Source organism: Lepidochelys kempii, chromosome 5, assembly GCF_965140265.1.
Source record: "Lepidochelys kempii isolate rLepKem1 chromosome 5, rLepKem1.hap2, whole genome shotgun sequence".
In the NCBI taxonomy this organism is placed as follows: Eukaryota; Metazoa; Chordata; order Testudines; family Cheloniidae; genus Lepidochelys; species Lepidochelys kempii.
Window position 1 is genome coordinate 73631296 of NC_133260.1, and position 15114 is coordinate 73646409.

Consider the following 15114-nt stretch of genomic DNA (forward strand, 5'->3'; position numbering starts at 1 on the left):
TTAGTTAGTGCACTCATAAAGCCCACTAATTCTTTGGGAATAAAGTGATTTTTAGTCTGGAATAGAGTATGCACATGGGGGACTATTCTGGGAGGATCAATTTCCCCATGTAGACAACTCCTGAAGGACAATCAGCTTTTCTTTCTGGTTCTTTTGCATTGTAGGACCCTGTTGCAATGTGGAAGCTGCAAACTCTGTAATGTTTAAATCTAAACAAAAATATTTCAGTTAAGTTAAAAAGTAGTTAACATAATTTTTTCTATTGATAAGTTTTGCAAAACATTTTTGCCTCCAAGAACAAATATTTGTGACTTTTAAAAAATATCTGATAGTGACATATCTGATAGTGACAGTTTATAATCTCACCTGTCTTTCTTCGCCTGAGAAATTACTGATGTTCTTTCCTAGTTTGTAAAATGGATCCAGGTGTGACTTACGAAGACATAGTATATATTCCTGATGTTTATATGCCTCTTTTCAAAGGGAGTAACTTGACACTAGGTTTAAAGTGGGTCAGTATGTGGGGGTACAAAATAACAGCAGCTCTCCCACAATTCTACCTTGTTTTCCAAAATCTATGCCTTTGGGGGAAAGGAGGGAATGAGGCAGGGGAGGACTTGATTATACCCAAAACTGAATTGGTATAGCATATATGGATGTAATTTATTCTAACTGTGTGCATGACCACACTTGTACTGGTGTAAACTATTGTATTTGAGCCATAGGCCCACACAGGGCTCTGCTGAACTAATTGCAGCATACTACAATTTGGGCACAGATCCCCGACTCGTGTCATTTTGGGCAATTTTCATGCCAGTTTATGGGATAGGTCCAGGAGGCTGGAGGAACTGTGGGTGGAGGTGTAAGACTCCCATGATCCTCCCTGCTGTGTCCCAAAATTCAGCTGATGGTTGCACAATTTTCATATTTCTGTCACCGTGGAGGAAGCCCAGCGGGATGCTGCACTCCTGTCCATTACTGAGATGGAAAAGCAGCTCCTGTTGTAACTGAGATCCCACCATGTTGTATTTGTGGCACCTGGGGAGCAGGGGGTGTTTTGAAGTTGCTTGAGACGGATTCTGCAAGGTCTGCTGAAATGTTCACATATGGTAATCCGGCTCATTAGAATTGCATTGGGTGTCTCACTGAGAATATCAGAACATAGGGGATTTCTTCCCTGGCTGACTGAATGTCAGTACATTAGCAAAGAAATAAAAGGAAAGGAGATACATGGCTTGAAACGGCCTTAAAGATCTCCTCCACCTTGTAAAACTCATGATCCAGGGAGCAGGAAGCCAGAAGGGTGACCTTCCATAACTCAAACTGTCACAGGAGCTGCAGTACCTCTGATGGGGGAAGCCCCACTTCACCCTCCCACTGCTAGAGGCAGAACTCTAACCAGCAGCAGAACTATGATGGGGCAGAAAGATCTCCCTATATTCTCCTCACATGAAAGCTCAGAGTGCTAGTCCCCTCAAAGTAGAGGAATTATTTCTGCTCTAGTATTATAGGAATTCCTCCAGTCTGTGCCACTCCAATGATGAGGTGGGGACTGATCCTAGTATAGGTAGTCACAGAGCTTGGGAAATGGAGATTTATGAGCTGTTCTCCTATAAGCAGAACTCTAGAACTCCTCAGTACTGGCCTGCAAGAGTTGGGGGGCGGGGTCAATTCTTCATCCCAAGACTGATTTTTCTCCTGGGTAATTTAGCTGTGTTGGAAGCCAGCAGCTGTTGTGTTCTGAGGTCTGCAAAAGTCAGAAAGCCTTGGATATTTTCTGCTGAATCAGAGCCAGAGGTAATTGCAATGTCCTGGAAAGACAATGAGGAGTCCGGTGACACCTTAAAGACTAACAGATTTATTTGAGCATAAGACTAACACGGCTACCCCTCTGATACCTGGAAAGACAGCATTCCTGTCTAAAACAGGTAAGGTGCATGCGTGCCATGTTTTCAGAAGCATCCTCTGTGGCTACATGGGCTATTTCCCAGCAACCTAGTGTTGTCTTGGCTGCTAATGTGTTCAGATTGCTGCACAGCCTCAGTAACTGTAACCAAGTGACAGGTTTCAGAGTAACAGCCATGTTAGTCTGTATTTACAAAAAGAAAAGGAGTACTTGTGGCACCTTAGAGACTAACAAATTTATTTGAGCATAAGCTTTTGTGAGCTATAGCTCACTTCATTGGATGCATACTGTGGAAAAACCAAGTGCACATTTAACTGATTAATATCTGTGCATACATCAACATGCCATCAGCTTGGTCTCTCAGAACTTCAAGGTGATTTTTGAGTTAGATTAGCAATGGTTCCTTTCTCTCTTCCTCTCATTTGGAGGGGAATGGGAAATGAGCTGGATTGGTCACTCCTTTCTTCTTGTGCAGCAGCTGGGTAGGCTGTCTGGAAGGTCTGGAAATTTGGCTTCTTTTTTCTCTTTACCCACAGACCCAGACAGGGTCCAGGACACACCAAAAAGAGACGTGGGGGAGCTCTCCATAAAACTTCGTGTCACTCGGTTTATTTTACTATGATAAATGATGGAGCAGTCTCATATGTGATTAAACATGGGGGCCAGATCCTCAGCTAATGTAGATTGCTGTAGCTCCAATTTGATTCCAATGGCGCTATGTTGATTTACACCAGCTGAGGATGTGGCCCAAGATAAATAATTTGATGTCCAAATGTTCATTTTCTCAATAATATAATGTGCACAAGCCCACCGCGTTGTAATTATAGTTGGGCCAACACAGCCAGGAATTTCAGCAACAACCCAGCTGTCAGTTATATGGAACCTGGCTACACATTTTCTGTTTGTCAAAAGGTGATAGTCAAGGTTCAAGAGCGGAGAAGAGTCTGTAGCATTTTCACCCACTGCTCCAATCTAATTCTCTGCATAACTCCTCCCACCTGAAGGCAATGAACAATCCCTGCACCCATTCCATAGTTAGGAGAGTGAACAATCAGTTGCTAGGGGATACCAAAGAGTAATGGCAAAAAGAAAAGGAGGACTTGTGGCACCATAGAGACTAACAAATGTATTTGAGCATAAGCTTTCATGAGAGCTGTAGCTCACGAAAGCTTATGCTCAAATACATTTGTTAGTCTCTAAGGTGCCACAAGTCCTCCTTTTCTTTTTGCGAATACAGACTAACACGGCTGCTACTCTGAAACCTGTCAAAGAGTAATGTAATGTCAATCTCCCCTTCCATCAAGATTTGGATTGCTACAACTGTCTTGGCCCCAAGGCATAGAAATAATGAGGTTGCTCACAACCCAGATATCCCAATGATACCACAGATAGGCCTATATTTTGCCCTTATAGAAGGGGAAAGAGTGATTGGAAAACTTTGCTATTACAAAGCTGCAGAAAACCCAACAGAATCTCCTTCAGGGAATATGTCTGCACAGGCAAGGTGCAGAGCCCCAGGGGCTTTTGGGAATCAGCTCCCAAAGCCCACAGCATTTGGAGTATTCATGTAGTCAGCCAGCAATTATGTTGCCATCTTCTCCCCCTCTACTAAGGTAAGCAGGAGCCAGTGGCGATTTAATGCTAGTAAATCTGATATTTTTTTGAGAGGAGCACACTGCAGAGAGCAGTTGGCTCCACATTTCCTTCCTCTCCAATCGTATATCCCTCCCGCCTCCAACCCCCCAAGATCACAGGGAGGAGGGCATAATAAGTAGCCAACACTTCCTTCTCTTGACTGGTTTAAGGGCCTATTCGCTCACCTTTGCTCCCTTCCACACCAAAAGGAGCTCTTTGGCCCTTGTATACCACCGAGCCCATCCAGCCCCTCTGCGGTGCAAACACTGCACTGTTATCAGATACCCTTTAGAATGTATCTGTTCAGAGGCTGTATTTTCCGTGTTTTCTGATCCTGTAGTAACATGATCCCAGCTGCTTTCTACAGGTTACTCACGGAAACAATATACCCTTTCTTTCTCAGGAACCAGGCCACGTGGATAAATATCAGGTATGTCTGTTACCAGATAGTGTGTATCAGATGACTCATGAAGCAAATAGCTTGTTATTTGAATATAGGCAGAAACTTTCAGCACCTGATGTATTTGTTTTGTGACTGTGGTTTAGGAAGGAACAACATGGGGGAAAGGGAGGAAAGAGCTGTCATCAGTCAATACAGCTGAAAAGCATTTGATACATAATTTAACATGATGCTAGGTATTTTGTTTCTTTGATCTAACTAAGTAGCAAGTACCTTCTTTACAACTCAACAGGGGCAGCAGGTTTGTATAATTTTTGGTGGTGCCCAAAATGGGTCCAAGTCCTGCCCCCCACCCACCTAAGGCTCCAGGAGGGAATTTGGGTGCGGAAGGGGGTTCGGGGTGCAGACTCTGGGAGGAAGTTTGGGTGCGGGAGGGGTGTAGGCTCTGTGACAGAGTTTGGGTGCTGGGTGCAGGCTCTGGGCTGGGGGTTGGAGTGCAGAGTGTGGGCTCTAAGAGGGAGTTTGGGTGCAGGAGGGGTGCTGGCTCTGGGAGGGAGTTTGTGTGCTGGGTGTGGGCTCTGGGCTGGGACAGGGGGTTAGGGTGCAGGAGGGGGTGTGGGGTGCTGGGTGCGGGAGGGGGGTTGGGTTCTGGGTGCGGGCACTGGGCTGGGACAGAGGGTTGGGGTGTATGAGGGGGTGTGAGGCATGGGGCTGGGCCAGGGATGAGGAGTTTGGGGTGCAGCAGGCAGGCTGCGCTGGGGTGGGGGGCCAGAGAGGAGGACTTCCCCCAGCCCTCTCCCCACTGGCAGCAGTGAGCTCTGGGGGAGGAGGGGCCCTCCCCAGCCCAACACTTGCGTAAGCCCCCCCAGGCTGCTGCTCAGGAGGTCCAGCCAGGATAAGCCCCCCGGAGTCAACTTGGAGTCACCTACCGGGGGAGGGTGGGTGGCTGCCACGCACCTCCTCCCCTCCTCCCTCCACACACAACTCCCTGTCCCTGCAATTCAGTAAGTAGTAGTAAAAACCGTCTCCATGGCAAACTTCCACCTTCTGTTATAGTTCCTTTTCCTAAGCATTACATGGAGTTAAAAACTGAGTATGTTCCTCCCAGGACAGCAAGTTGTTCAAAAGGACACCTGACTGGTAATACAACCATCATTCTGACTCCTGCCATGTCTATGCTATGGGGATTATAGCAGCATAGCTACAGCACTGTAGCTCTGCCGGCATAGCCCCCTAGCGTAGACCTAAACAGAAGAGGCGTGTCCATCACTGTAGGAACCCCACTTCCCTGAGTGACAGTAGCTAGGTTGACAGAAGCATTCTTCCATTGGCCTAGTTGCATCTACACTGGGGGTTAGGTTGGTATCGCTACAGTGCTCAGGGGGTGTGTGGATTTTCCACATCCCTGAGGGCTGTAGCTATGTTGACGTAAGGTTTTCCAGGTAAATCAAGCTTTAGGATACTAATTTCGTCCTGAGGCAAGCACTGAATAAATGCGGGGCTGTGGAAGATTATAACGTGTCGTGGCTGTGTCCAGTATGATAATCAGACACAGGCAACAAAATGCACCTTTGATCCATTTATTAATGATAAGCACTGGGAAAAGCCAAGGAATTTACAGCTGTTTCCACTTCAGAATACTGAAGACAATAGTTTACAATCTCCTCTTACCAGTTGTTTTCTACAACAAAATACCTACTTCTTACCTTGAACATTTTTCAATTGAGCTGCAATATTTATTCAACTTGATTTCCACAATTGAATGACATTGAAAAAAGTCCCAGGAAATAAGTCAAAATATCAATACAATGAAAACAAAAGACCTGGTTGGTTAAGGGAATCAGGGAACCGGTTAAATCAAAGGATCGTTAATGGGCTAGAGAGGCTTTCATTTCTAAGTTGCTGGTTCAAACCTGGCCACACACAATGTAATGGTAATGACTGAAAGTTTCTATCAGCTGTCTGAAAAGACTTTGTTCCCAGGCAAGAAGTATCTACCCTTTAAAAACTACCACCATAACTGCCATTTAAGCCTTACCCATGTAGGAAATCGCCTGTGAGTCCTATCTATATGGGGAGATTGACTAGATTCAAGAACTCTCTCTGCACAAGTACAAACCATTTTCAGCACTGATTCAAGGGAGCCAACTGTCTGCAGTAAGTCAGTCTCCTAGGGCTGGATTCACAAAAGGACTTAGGCACCTGCCACATTAGGTGCCTAAATCCCAAATCAGGTCCCGCTGGGAGTTGCCAAACTCCCACTCGCTTGCCCTAATCTCTGTAGGTACCTAAACTTGCTCGACACCTAAACATTTGCAGTAAAATTTCCCTAGGTGCCAATGTTTCGACCTGTGCACATTGCAGCCCCATGCCAAGTGTCCACATGCCTAAGCCCCACAGCAATGCACAAACCTGGGGAAGATAGATGTTCCTCTGCCTAAGTCATTTGTAGAGCCTGTCCTGTAAGCATGCTCAGAGCTACTGATTGGGCCCCTGTAGGTGAGCTTACGCAAAGTGGAGGTCGGGAGGGAGAGACAGCCCTCCCTTATAACTTTTCACCCAGTGGTTAGGGTACTCATGTGGGGTGAGGAAAACCCCTGTTCAAATCCCTCCTCTTTGTAAGGGGGAGAAGGGATTTGAACAGGGCTCTATGATCTCTCAGGCGAGTGTCCTAACCACTGAGCTATGGGATAGTCTGATGTGGGGCTGCCTCAGTCTCTCCTGTTGAAGCTGTTCTGCTGTGAATAAATAATGAAAAAATCATTGGCCAGAGAGATTAGAGCACTCACCTGAGAGGTGGGAGACCCAGATCCAGGCTGAGTTATATTGTCAGGGCAGGTCCTGGCCAGATGGCAAGGATATATCTGGTGCTGATTAAACAGAGACTGTCAGTGTCTTAGGTTTTCAGTTCAACCCCTTTCACAAGCACTACATTGACACAAATAGACTCATACAGTAGAATACTGAAAGAGACCAAAAATCTCCCATGCACACCTATTCATATTCAAGTGAGACTAGGATGATGTAAGCAAATCTGTGCAGTCAAATACCCACTTGCGTGCTTCTGCACAATGGAAACATCACTCCGATATTGCAGTTACTCTATCATGCTTATTACGTGTTAAGAACACTCAGATCAGGTGTTTAGAACCTGCTGCTTGCTGGGATGGAAAAAACACCTTCTGGCCTCTTGCACAACATCATCCTCAGTATACCCAGCACAGCAAACAGCAGGATTTAGCTCCATGGCTCTCTACTGGAGCTGGAGGTCTCTGAAGGCTTTTTCAATGGTGCTCACGTAGTGCTGGATCATCTCATTTCCAGCTGCTAAAAATACTGTGATTTCCTAATATCACCTGCTCTAGCTGTTGTTTATTCCTCGGTGGGAGGGGAGGTGTCCATGAGCCAATCAGATGTGGGGCAGGGCCACCTTATGCAAATGGTTGAGGAGTCAGAACCCCAACCTAATTCCATAGAAACTGACTTGTGAGACCAGTAAGAATTTGTCTTTCAGCTTTTTCATTCTTTTGCTTCGTCCCCAGGAACTCTTCCCGTCTGTGGAACTGCCATCCTAATTTTCTTCAAAAGCTTTGTGGGTGATAATCCAGCACCTTTCATTAGCACTTGACACACATAAATTTATGTTACAAATCAACAGTGAACTGCTTCACTTTACGTGGTGTCATTTAGACCTTGAAATGGCATGCATACAAATAAATACCATGAGCCGGATCCTCAGCTGCGATAAACCGATTTACCTCATCTGAAGCTCTGCCTCCTTATCATAATCTTACGAGTGTAGCATAAAATAGTAATGTGTCCCAGTGCATCAATGTGGAAGTTAATGTATAAGGGGAATGTGTATTTCCTGACCTGTAAAATATGTTCCCTTTCCAAGGACAGCTCTGGATTACTGGTGGTCTCTCCATTGCTTGAGTTTCTGCTGTTGAACTAAATCTGGGCAGTGAAGCTTGATCCTATTTTCTTTTTTAGTCTCCTAGGATTCTTAGGTATTTGCCCTTTTTCATTAGACTGTGAATCCAGCCATGCACATACCCATTATATAGGTCTCATTTCTCGTTTACGGGTCTTCCCATATAAATCTGCACAAAGGGCTTCATGTCGCTGGCAGTCCTTACATGAGGGAGGAGAGGGGAAGAGGAGCCTTTAGGAGAGTGGCTGGAACCAGTGATGCAAGCGCAACATAATATACACAATCCACTGTCATGGAAAGGAATTTAAGGAAAGATGGGAACCAGTTATATGGTTTCGGAAAAGGGGCGGAAGGAATTGAGAATGAGACTGAAAGATGGATACAGACATGACAATGAGGTACTAGCTCTTCATCTCACAGCAAGAAAACGCTGTTAATGGTTCAAACACCAGGAAAAGAGATACAACAAGAAAGATCAGATTGTGGATGGTAGAACAATATTTTAATGTACAATGGGAACAACCTCAGCATTACACTGTACTGTTAGACCAACAAACACTAGAAACCATCGAAAAAGAGCTATGCACAGTCAAGAGCCAATCCCTCTGGTGAGAAACAGAACTTGCTTTTATTCTCCTAGCTACATTCAGAGAAGTGCCCAAATCAAGCAAAACTAAAGAGAATGAGGTAAATGGTTTATGAATTTTACATAAGCTCTTCCCTTCCACAGGGAGTCGAGTAGATGGAAACTGCCAGCAGCTGAAACAAGAGTCAATGGCACATAAAGAGCCCCCATTACACTCAGGAGAAGTTTTACAAATACAGGATGTGCTATTTGCCCAAATTCTCCATCAAAAGCTCACTGCTCAGGTGGGCAAGCCTAAAACTCCACCAGCAGTGCAGTCCCTTGGCAGTTGCTCTATACTGATCTCTTCTAAATGCCATAGACAGATTTTATTTTTTTCTATCTCATCCATGCTTCTGAGAGGGGGGGAAGGGGGAAGCAATACAATTAACTTGAGACTCTCAGCAAACAATCAATGCACATACATTATCTTCTGTCAGGAAGCTAAGAGTAGCCATTTGTTTACTTTTGCGTCTACGTCTTCTCCCTCCCCCCAAATACCTTTCTTACTGGAGCAGGGATCAGTTGGGGATATGTACAATATTTAACACTTGTGATTTTCATGTAAGGATCTTACTGTGCTTTTCACACATCAATTCCTAAAGATTCATCTCTTCGAAAAGACCTTTCCACCATAAAAATGGCACCCCCAACACTGGCACTCCCCTTCGACCCAAGCCCCTCCCACCACACTCCTCCAAAAAAGGAAATTAGTTAAAAATCTAAAAAATCCAAAGCAAGAACCCCACTCCAAGCAGAGATTTTACCCCAAAAATGGAGTAAAGGAAGTCCATTGGGCACTTTGATTTTACATGGAAGGCGCTCAAACACCTCTGAGTCATCCTGTCCTGGTTTCGATTTAATCAATTGTCTTTAGGGTGCCAGCTTCCACCTCAGGGTCCTCAATCTGCCCTTCCTCAATCATGGATGCGCATTGATGGTTCTTTGGCAACAACAAATCTCGATAAGTGTCTTCACTCCTCCTTTCTTGGCCATCTGGTTAACAACGGCCTTCGCACCTTATCTTTTCCTGATGCATGCATTCCTCATTCACACAAACAGACTTTTACAGAGACCAAACAGCCTTTTACAGAGACTTTGAGAACACAAACAGTAGTACAGTATTTTATATTTAGCAAAAAGGCATTGCAAATTAAACCTTGCTAAGTTTTATAACCAATAACCAAGACAATTTACATTGAGATCCAGGCCTTCAATGTTCCTCTAATCTACTTAACATAGACACAATACAGAATCCTGTCTCTTACTAAGTAAACCTTAAAACAAAGAACTAAAGAGGGCCCAATTTTTAATGTATATGGGAAAACAAAATCTCATAGTCCCAGAGGGTTATTCCTTTTTGCTATTCAACAAGGGTGGCTAGCAAGATGAAATCAAATCGTACATTAATTCTTGTAGTGCAATTATAAAATCCTGCTCCTACAAGTTTCCAGCTACACTCCCACAATAGGTCGGGAGCTTAGAGCTCTTCAGTATGCAGGAAGGCTTAGCTGGTATTTTAAGTCCCCAAATTACATTCAGTTAATGACATAAAGAAAGATCTTTTTATACTGGAGTCATGATTAGTGTGTCAGGGAATCTCTTGCACCAACTCTACAATGCTTTAGTCTTCTCCTAGGAGTGCTTGGCACATCTTGCAATGCCTGTTTTGGGGAGTTTATCTAAAATCTGCTTATAGGCTCACTGATTGTGGATATCATATTGCTTCACAGCACAGTTAGGGTATTTCTTTTGATCTTGGGTCAGTTGGCTCATCAGTTAAGTTCAGATCAGCTGCAAAGAGAAGTGAATGCGGACAATAAGCTACATGCTGTGTCTACTTAATAAATACCAGTAGATACTTCCTGTTTCTGCAGATCACATGCCATGGGGTATATAGTACAGATGGGGGATACAGCTAAATCAAGTCAGTTGACATGGGTTGGACTTCCCATCCACATTGAGAAGAAAGCCAACTTGTCCCATCACCACCCAGAGTTGAGCCTAGACCATGAGCAAGACCTGACATCAGTTGTTGAACATGCTTCAAACAGCTTCTGAAGGTATGTCATGTGCGGACATGAAGCAAGTTTCAACCAGAAGGATACCTGGAAACAAACTCGAACTGACCTTCAACACCAGTTACCATGGAAGGCAGTAAGAGCTTATTTTTTAGGCTAGGTCTACACTTGCCGTGGCGTGTAGAGTACAGCACTTCAGGTGTAGCTACATGCTGCAGTGAAAGGCTCCAGCAGTGTGGAAAGGCTGTGTTGGGGTGTGGCAGCTGGACACAATACTGCTAAAAATAGCAATGTAGATGTAGAAGGCACTGCTTGGGCATGTAGATAGGTGAATGGGGGTTCTTGTGTGTAGGACATGCTACTTTACTCACCTAAGACATGCCTCACTGTCTACTCGGTTATTTACACCCAGGTTAGCTGGAAGTGGAGTGTCTGTATTCTACACATCGGCGTAAGTGTAGACCCATAATTTCACCCTGATGGGAACCGGCAAAAAGAGCAAGAACGTTAAACACTGGAAATGAGGACTCCGGTTCATGTGATACTAAAGTACTGCTAATAAAATAATGCATCAGTGGTGCTTTCTACCTCATATTACTGATGGCACATTATAGAAAGAAATGTTTCCTGTTTAGACATGAACATTCTGATACCTAGTCTCTGACACCTCCCCTCCCCATCCTGATTTACACATGTTCAAAAGCAAAGATGGGCTTGTGCTGCGAAACTAACAGCTGGATTGAAAATGCATAAAGTTTTGGAGCATCAGGATCCCGAATTCTGGTTCAACCTATTCTAGATAAAGGTCAGCCATGGACCTTGGATCCAGATCGTTTCGACCATCTGGATCCGCTGCTCTGATCTTGGTCCATTTCTAGGCTGCCAACCTTAGAGATGCAAAAGAAAAGGAAAATCACTGTAAAGGCTGCTCTTTCCTTCACTGAAGCATGGTCTGTGGTTTCCTCTGAGACTGTCTCATGTGGCATTGCCTTGCCGTATCACACGCCCCTGGGAACAAGTTCATTTCAGAAATATGGGTTAAGTATGTAGACTGCTATTAATATTTTATGCATTATTTTCAATATGTCATTATATATTTATAAGGAACCAGCCGAAGCATGTAACCATGCATGCTATGAATATGTAACCATTTTATGTGGCAGCTTTAGCTTGTAAAGTCTGACAGTATAAAGGGAAAATCAGGTATGCAGGGCTTTTAAAAAATATTAATTGAATAAAACTGGGCAGACTCTATTCTTCTTATGTGGCATCTCCATTACTGGAGGTTTGCAACCATGGTAGCCCATTCTGTGCAATCCTCTGCTACGCTCTTTATGGCTGAATAATCCTTTTGTTCCGCCCAGGATACCACGTTGTGCAGCCAAGATCTTTTTTTTCTTCCTTGTTTTCTTCTGCCATCAACTTTCCTTTCCTACGCCCGTACAAAAGTTTGCCTGACAAGTGAGCCAGATTTAATGGGGCTGATTTTCCTTTGACTTAGCTCAGGCTGACACTAGTGTAACTCCACTAAGCTTAGCCGTGTTACGCCTGATTGTGTGCGGGTCAGACTAATTAACTGCGCCGCATGGGTTTGTTCCTTCAGGGCTCTCATAGCATCACATGAAAACAAAGGCGTTAAACAGGTTAAAGAACGGGACAAAACAACAACAACGTTTCTCTTGCTTGATCGTCAGTAACATTTTTACAATGTACGTTCTTTGAGTAGTTGTGACAAAGTGCTGGGCTTCAAATGCAAACTAAGATGAACATTAAAGGACCAGGATATTAGCGGTGTGTTCTACGCAGGCCCGGTCTGTGCTAGAAAAGGTTTTCCAGGGTAGCTGTGTTGGCAAAGCCTCCTAGTATAGACAGCTTATATCAGAAGAAAAAAGGGAAAAAAAGATTATGCTGGTATAGCTTATACCAGTTCAGTTACCGAAATAAGCTGTAGTGGCTAAAGCCCTTTTATGGTGGTGTAACTGCATCCAGGGCTTTTTTCCAGAATAGAAATTTTGCAAAAAATCATAAATCAAAAGTTTCTCATGCAGACCTTCCCTAAATATCTCAGTGGAGGCTCTTGCCATTAAAGCAGAGTTTCCTATGCAGTGTCTGAAACATTTTTGTTAGTGCTATGTGACAAAGAAGCTTTTTAGCACAGCCAGTGTGATCAGGCCACTTGTTTCTGGTGGAAAAAAAACAACCCTTCCTTCACCTGCCCATTTGCTTCAAGTCGCCACAGAGGATGGCATCAGCCCAGACGCCTCGCAAAGCTGTTCAAGCTGCAGCGAGAGCAGACTGGCGAGAAGGAATGAGCGAGAGGGGAATCCAGGCCAGACTTGGTATCTGCTCAACAGCTGCTGTAGAATTTTGTTTCCTTTTTTAGAAGGGAAACTCTGGGAACTGTTGGGCTCCAGCAGCATTCCACAGCTTGCCGGTGCCCTTAGACAGGGCACTCTCTGGGGACCCACGCTACACACCTCTCACATGCTGGTCAGACTGCCTGCCCAGGTTTCTGCTCCACAGCCCCATCTGCCTCCAGAGCCAGCAGGCCACAGACAAGAATTAATTGCCTAACTGCCCTTCCTGACTCCTTTTATGGACAGTTGCATGCTCCCTACTATGGCTTCTTGGCCTATGCATGGGGTCACCAGGTGTCACAGGTAGGCCCAAGGGCATGCCACCACCTGGAGAGGGGTTGCAGGGAGGAGGAGATTGCTAGGGAATTTTCATGGCAATGGAGAATTAGTGGCATCCAGGCATAGCAGAAGAGTGAAGTGGATAGCACCCTCTAGCCAGGAACCCTCTAGCCAGAGTTACGGCTGGCCCTAATGTGCCCTTGGATTCTGCGGTTTAGTAGGAACAAACTACCCAGCTCAGTATGTGGGAGTGGGCCCAGGAGAGCTCCCGTGAGGCCCCTGCCACCCCAGGATAGCCTGGTGATTAGGCCCCTCACCTGGGCTGTAGAAAGAGTAGGTTCAACACCCTGATTCTGTGACTTGAACCTAGGTCTTCCACTGCCTAGGGGAGGTCCCGCACCCCTAGGCTCCTAGCTACCTTCGGTCGCTGCGTTCTGGCACAAGGAATTCCGTCCTGGACCTGAGCCAGCTCAGTCAAAACTGACATGTTCCCACAAAGGTTTGCTTTTGACAAATCAGTGTAGAAAAATTCCCAATCAGTTCAAATGCGGGGTTCACAAATGGTGCGATGGGGGAGGGCATGGTACACTGGCAAACTGCCCCCCCTAGTTGTTAGAGAACTGTACACACCTTTGTTTTGGTTTTGTTTTAAATCAGGCCACAATCACCCTACAGGTTTTGCTTGTACTTTAGCTCCCTTGCTCTGTGACTAGAAGCGGTTTGCTAGTGGCGGCTACAATGCAAACAAACCCTCAAGGCATGGAGTCATTGGAGAGGAACAGCAGGCAAAGAGGAACTTCAAGCCTGGCAGCGTTAATAGTTTGCATGGTCCATATATGTCTCAATATAGCAAACTGAAAGGCAACCCTGGGCCAAATGTTACCACCACCCTGTTGTAGCTCTGTGTATAAAAGGAAAGCCTTGGGACTATATTTAAAATCCTCCTACAGATTCAGCTCTTGACACAGCCTGTCTCTGGCCCCACTGGGCAGCTGCATATTTGAGAGGCTATTTAGGGAGGATGCTGCACAGCCTGCATGCCTCTGAGCCTCAGGAGATTAACTTGCTCTCAAGTCTGTACGCTCCGACTGTACACAGTAATTTCAAGATGGCTGCTTTTTTCTAAACTGTCTCCCTCCCATTTGTAATACTACTCACATATTCATTCCTAGATGCTCTTTAGTTCAGTAGTGCATAACCTTACACAAGAAGAACACCCCCACCAGCAGTTAGACCAGCTTTAAAAATACCGAGTGTAGGAATAGACAGACCGAGCACCAAAAGTAAATGACAAAGATAAGATTATATGGCCTTTAAACACTGATGAGCAGCTGCAATGAGAGTTTACATTTGAAGGGTGTTTATTTTTGTTTTTTAAAATACCGTAACAGTCAACATGGAGGTGGATTCCTCAGAGTAAGAAATTGTTTTATTTTTGTAAAACAAAAATCACGATTGAAGGGAGGTTTTTGCTAAAATAAAGGTTATTGTGGCACACCATGTAAACACAGGGCTGTATCTAACAGAACACCTTTAAATTAGCTGAACTAAGCCTGTCATTTAAAATTTTTTCCAGTTTACTTAGTTGTCTCGGAACCACCGTCAGACATAAGAACCATTCACTTTTGCTTTCGCTAAATTCAGGACTAGGTGATTAAAAAAAAAATCCTTCTAAAGTTCTATCCTGGCTTTATTCTGATGATCCTGGTTTTCCTTGTCACTTAAATATCAGAGTGCCCTTTTGTGAATCTCCCATAAAATTACACAGCCACATGCTGGATCCTCTTTCCTAGAAGAAAGGCTGCATTTTGCAAAACCTGCATATTATGCATGTTGTGATTGTGGGGAAGGACGGGGTGGTGTGGCGGGGACATGGATGCAAAAGGAGAAGGATTGGGCTACAAGAGAAACTTAAATATAGCCTCACTGCTATGTGAAAAGAATATTTTAAAGTACG